We start from the raw sequence: 6,592 nt of genomic DNA on the forward strand, positions 1-6,592 counted from the left end.
ATAGTTATCCTCACATGGGGTTATCTAACCCTCCATAAGGGATGAGTTAGCTCATTGTGAGATAACTATAACTAATGAAAATGAAGAAGAAGAAGACGAAGAAGAAGAAGAAGAAGAAGAAAGTGAATGGCAACAAGCCCACAAATCACAAGTAAATTGGCAAGTTTATTTAGAGCACCAATTATAGGCCACAAATCACAAGTAAATGAAGAAGAAGAAGAAAGTAATGGGCTACACCCCTCCTATTTATAATTTCAAAGGAGTGAAATGGGTGGCCAAGATTACATCTTACATTTTAAATCCAAAGGTTACAAATTAATCTCTTTTTATAATGAATTTATTTAATTTAAGTGGAGAAAGTGGGTGAATAGTAATTCCCATTACAAGATAAATAATTAGGAGTGGTTTGTGCATGTATTAAGTGGAGAAAGTGGGTGATTACATAAGCTTCCACTTAATGACATTATGATGAATAGTAATTAGATTTTTACTTTGTCTTGGTTCGGACCTGTTTTAATTCTTAGTCCAGTAAATTGATAGAAACTATATACCACTGTGTAGAGCTTGTCACACTGATCGTTTTGACAAGTCACACGCCCAAAACGGAGTTCGGAGTCAAAAGATATGATTTTTTGAAATTTCATTGACTTTTCTGCAAGATTTGACCAGGGTTGACCTGGAATGACTATTTTGACTAGGCTTCATGGGATTGATTATGATCTTTTTTCAGCTTCCAATGGGCTTCTTTTGGACTTGATAAAAAGGCTTTGTTTCCAATTAGCATATTCACCTTGTTTCCATGCCAAAATGCCGGTTTTTATGAAATTTCATCGTTTACGTGTCGAAACCTGCAAAAGCATGGAAATATAATTAATTTGCATTTATTACACACATAATTAACCAATATGTAATGTCTCTACAGGGTTTATATTACATTTTTGGGTGCTTATCATGTAATATAAAAGCCAACAAATAGGAAGAGAGAAGGCACACTATACTAGAAAAGGCGTTTACTAACGGTTATATCTGTTACTTATATTTTTACTAACAGTTATATCTGTTAGCTTTGGGGCATCACTCTCACTTAGGCCAAATTTAGTAACGGATATAACCGTTTCTAATAATATTTTTAGTAACGGATATAACCGTTACTAAAATTATTTGTAACAGATAGTCAACTATTGGTGGCCCGATTAAATTTGTCATTTCTAACGGATGTATCGATTAGTAATGGATGTGGTCACTTAATTTACTAACAATTGTTTGTAACGGAAATATCCGTTAGTAAACTATAGCCACTAAAAAAAAAAATCCTAGGTCAAATAATGTCCAATACAACTCTTTCTATCTTCTCTTCTTGATTCAACACTTTCTGATGGTCTCTTCAAGTTAAAACCAGTAATTTCCCTTAATATTTTTTAAGTGACAACTTCATATCCAGGTATCATAAAATGAAGATCTGAAATAAAAACAGCACACACCAACATTTGTATATATATCAAAATAGAAAATTTATAGTATTATTACAATTTACTTGTACTTGCACAATTACATTATATCAACTGAAGCATCATAACTTCATAATGCAACCCTCGCTCAACATGCATGAATGACTGAATGCCACCCCTCATTGCTATCGCTTGCAAGATTGTTGCCACTACCGCCCTCCACCACCACCACTCTTTACCATATTTCCACAGCCGCCACCACCACCACAACCTCCACCACAGCCTCCACTCTTTAATTACCATATTCCCACAGCCACCGCCACAACCTCCACTCTTTACCATATTCAAAAGTAAAGTGTATCGTCACTACATAAAAATGTTATAACTGCGGAACGATTCAGAACTATGATCTGTACTTAAATGGGTGAAAGATAATTTACTCGAGATCAAAAACTAGCTCTTAAAATAGTACAACAATAAAAATATTTCCTTCATCTAAGTCTTACCAATATAGCTAACTTTCTTTACACAGTAAAGTGAGCTACGACATTCCAAGATAGCAAACGGTTCAACAGCATGAGGCAACACTTGGACTATAATTCAACTTCAGACTTCATTAAACAAACATCTTAAACTTTCAACTGCAAAGTCAGTGTGTGTGTATAATGCAGTCTGATATGCCGAATTCAAGAAGTACCCTTTCAATAATCTCAATTCTCAAAGCACTGTATATACCAAATTTAAGCTTGGCTAGAAAAGATAAAAACTACTAGTAAAAGTTTAAGTCCAGCATGTCATTAAAGAGTTGTCATACACCCAATATTAAGACGAGACTACATATCTAAAGTCAAATGCAATTATGAACCGTACACATTATTATACGTATATATATAAAGAGAATCAAACTAAAATTAAATGGCGATTGAAAAATGGGAAAACTTACAAGTAAAATAGTCAGTGAATGAGATCGGCCGCAATTGAACAAAGTTTACTGAGTAGAAATCAGTTTGAGCTCCACCATAGCCTCCACCATTTACAAGGAAATAATGCAATGGGGGAAAGGGTTACCTCATGAGAAGCTGCTGCCTATCCGATTCAGATGAAATAAAGTCATCATTATCTCGGGCACCATACTGGTTTGATCTGCTTGCCTGATATAGACTGCCATTTGGAAACCTCATCAGCTCTTGGCGCATGCCATTTGTGTTACTGATCGTGTTGTTATGCTTTTTTCCAGCTTCAAAAGATTTCCTCACTGTAGCTACCTAATGAATATTATAACATGTCAGGAGATCCAGACTTATTTTTCAGATTACAAATCGTGGACACACATACAGGTGCTAAATATTAGAGGAGTGACACCATGTATGAGTAAGATTCAATATTCCTATAATTAAAAAGAGAAATTTGGCAATCCATACATTGGTTTCGGTCAACTAATAAAGCTAGGAATTGAAAAGAAGAGTTTCTAGTGAACAGTCAAATATCATACCTGTGTACGAGCAATGCTGGTCCATCTTTTTCGTTTTTCTAGCTCCACTTCATCGATACTAAAAAAGGCAGAATCTCTAGCAGCAACAGCTATCGTCTTATCCAATTCATCCACCTTCCTATGCAAAAGTTGGAGTATTCAGAAGCCAAAGATAATTCGACAAAGAATCGTATCTATAATTTCAGAGATCTGTAACTAAAAAGGATTAAAGCGATCTAATTCCATTGGAATTGTATATTAGACTTACGACTTCTTGGAATATGACTATAGTAGCATTCACTACCATATAGCCAAAAGTAGAACAGGAGCTGATATATGGGCATCAGCTCTTAGAAGTAACAGAAATAATACATCTCACAAAGTAGTTAAAGTAGTCAGCTAATATGTGGGCAAGTCTAATTGCAGCACATTCACTGATCATTAAGTCCAGGGGTAATTCAAGGATAAAAACAACTACCAAACGAACCAATAATAAGTCTAGGATCGTAGCGACATACATATCTAGCTAAAGCATACTGCATGACTACATTTAAGTTTCATAACAAATCAGAGATGAAGCAATGATCGTACCGTAATATCATCATATAGTAGTGAAGCTTCATCAAAATAGTACGCTGAAACACAAATCAATTCAAACATTTTATTAACAACTCATAAATGTTTAGAAATACATCAAAACCAATAGTGTAACTTTAGATAATAGGAATGGATTATTAGTTTTTTTTACCTCTTCAGACATTCTGTCAAGAGTTCTCATCAACTAAACCAAAGTTCTAACCATTTTACAAGCATAACTCCTAAAAACCCAATTATTCACATCGATCATTTAGTAAAAACTCAAACACAAACTAAAACAACAAGTAATTTTGTTATACCTCATCTGATTTGGAGTGATATCAGTAGTAGTATTAGACTTGAGTGTTGCTCCATGTTTCTTATTATTTCCAGTTCTACTTATATTCATCATCACTTCTTGACTATCCGAATTTGAATAACTAAACGAAACTGTAAACAAACAAACAAACAAACAAACAAACCACAATTTCCCACTTCAATTTCATTTTCTCATGATATATTCACGAGAAATTCACGAGAAATTTAGCTTACAAGCATATTCCTCAATCAATCAATGGTCCTTCTATTGTTTCACAAACACAGAAAAGTAGCGTTTTCAGGTACTTCTTATACAACGCATCATAAACACCTTTTTCCATCCAATCAATTAATCTACATGATTCAGAATCCATCGGCATGAGTTTCTTTATTAATTCAGAATTTAGTGAAGAGATTTACCTGGTTCGTCGAGAATTTAGTGAAAAGAAATTGGAGAAGATGCGAAAAGAAGCTAGGGTTCTTCAGAGAGTGTTTTTTTTTTTGGTTTCCTGTCGTACGAAAAAAGAGGCAAGATTAAGTGTTAGCCGAAAAAAATAAGAAAAAAAAAACGCTTGTGATATTTCTTTATTTTTCAATTTATTATACATAATTGTATTCCTTTTCTAACGGATATAAATGTTAGCATATCCAACTTAACCGTGAAAACATTATTAAATATTAATTCAAGATTTTAAGTAACACTTGTTATAATAAGTAACGGATATAACTGTTACTGATGCAGTAACAGTTATATCTGTTACTAATTGAAAATTTACACTGTTACAAAATAGGTAACAGATATAACTGTTACAAAATAGGTAAAAACAAATGAAATTGAGTGAAAACTTTTGGGGGGATGCTTTTCATTCTCGCGCTTATCTCTCACACCTTTTCAATAACAAAATAACTAAAGAGAAAGTGAAGAGGTAAGTCGCATAGAAAACCATTACCACTGCTGCCACCGCCGCTAGTGTTGCCCACTAAGGTAAGTCGTATCTTCTCTTTCATTTTCTTAATCTTCTCTTCTTTCTCCTTTCTACCAGTTAGGGTTTTGGCTAAAGCGTTCAATTTACACCATCAATTGCTCAAGAAAGCTTCTTCTTTGTCCAAGGTAACATTTTGTTTAGTGAATCTTCTTTCAATTACAGTTTCTAGCGTTTCATTTTTCCGAAAACAAAAGGAATTAGCTTTTGGGTTTGTCTAGACGACGTATGATTGTAAGGCTGTATGTTTATGATTACTAGTATAATCTGTCAGCCATGGCCAAATTTTGCATCTTTATATGATAGATTTTAGTTTATATTAATAATCTCATATTGTACTGTGTGTATTAATGACAAGGGTGGGAAATCTGCTCTTGCTAGCTTCGTTCCTTCAAGAAAGTTGGAGCCATGAATGCCCTGGTAAGGATGTCACATCATCATGTAGTATCTTCGAATTTCCAAAAAATTGTAAATAAATATTCTACGTCATAACGTTTATTCCATTGTATTCATAGTATCTTGCAGCCAAAACTAGAAGCATTGATCTAGAAATGCAGTTTTATAGATTGCTTTAATACTGGAATTAACACTCATATCGTATTCATTTCTATTTGGTAAAATCCAGGTGCGTGTTTTTTCCGTACTTACAAATGCTCCTTTCATGCTGAACTTGAACTGTGACCACTACTACATAAATAACAGCAAGGCAGCTCGAGAGGCAGTGTGTTTCTTGATGGATCTACAGATTGGAAGAAAGGTCTGTGATCAACTCCCAAATGTGCGTTTTATTACTTTTGCATTACTACATTACAACCCTTCTTACGCATAACGAACATACAACTCATAGCTTTTACTTCATTTCTCAAGTTACAAGTCATTTCAGACCACTTATCATAAAAGTTGCATTTTAGCGCCAAAAGGAGCCTTATTAATGTTTATTATGAAGACTCAAGCTACTATAAAAAAGTGTTGAAAAAGTCAAAGTCAAAATCAAAGGTCAAGGACTCAAAACCAGAGGACTAAAAGTCATGTCCTTAACTCAGAAGACTGGAGTACAAAAAAGGACTTGATCAAAAACCTAGCTTGCTCAAGAAGATATAGAAAAAAGCAAAAGCATAAAAGGAAAGCAAAAAACAACATAGTGAGGTGTCTTAATTATAGAGGGAGAGAGCAAATTAGTCTTGGGCAAAAGGTGTAATAATAATCACTTTTAAGCTGATTTATATCAAGTACCTTGCTCTCAAATCATTGTTCAAGTAGCTCGAACAAGGTTTCGTCCCATGCCTATTATTGAAGCACTTGTTCACAACTTCACTCAACTAATCACAAGAAACATTTCTGAGCAATGTTAGAAGCTTTTACACTACACTTTACTTCTTTTAATTATAGTTACAAAAGTTACTAATAACAAATTTATTCTAAAATGACTAAAGAAGATAAAAGATAGAGAAGTGTGGAGGATTGATTTACCATGTGATTCAAACTACTATTAATGAAAGACATATTTCAATTGTTAGTTTTCATATTCACTTTGATTCATAGACAAATCAAAGTGAATAATTAAACTTTGATCCCTAGTAGAATTTCTAAATCTCTAAAGAGATTCTACTAGCATGAGAGATTAAATTAGCACCCTATCTCTAGAGCACTTCTTCAACCTCTAGTTTGTTTTCCACTTCTAACTATTTTGTAATTGAAGTAAAACTCAAACTTGTTAAATTTTAAGCAATTGAGTTACATCTTCATTAGTATAGTTATCCTCACATGGGTTTATCTAACCCTCTACAAGGGATGAG

The 6,592-nt window shown here is 33.7% G+C and overlaps 1 long non-coding RNA gene across 2 annotated transcripts; it reads right to left on the reverse strand.

Moving 5' to 3' along the window:
- Positions 1-237: 237 nt before the first annotated feature.
- LOC147503106 (uncharacterized) lies at positions 238-4,296 on the reverse strand. 2 transcript variants are annotated; one of them, XR_015220114.1, is made up of 4 exons: positions 4,234-4,296; positions 3,511-3,554; positions 2,941-3,054; positions 238-2,713 (listed from the first exon to the last, which is right to left on the reverse strand). It is a non-coding gene; the product is annotated as an uncharacterized LOC147503106 (long non-coding RNA). The 2 variants fall into 2 exon arrangements; XR_015220115.1 differs by lacking the exon at positions 4,234-4,296 and adding an exon at positions 3,668-3,724.
- Between the last annotated feature and the right edge of the window lie 2,296 nt (positions 4,297-6,592).

The sequence above is a fragment of the Coptis chinensis genome, chromosome 4 (assembly GCF_015680905.1).
Source record: "Coptis chinensis isolate HL-2020 chromosome 4, ASM1568090v1, whole genome shotgun sequence".
In the NCBI taxonomy this organism is placed as follows: Eukaryota; Viridiplantae; Streptophyta; class Magnoliopsida; order Ranunculales; family Ranunculaceae; genus Coptis; species Coptis chinensis.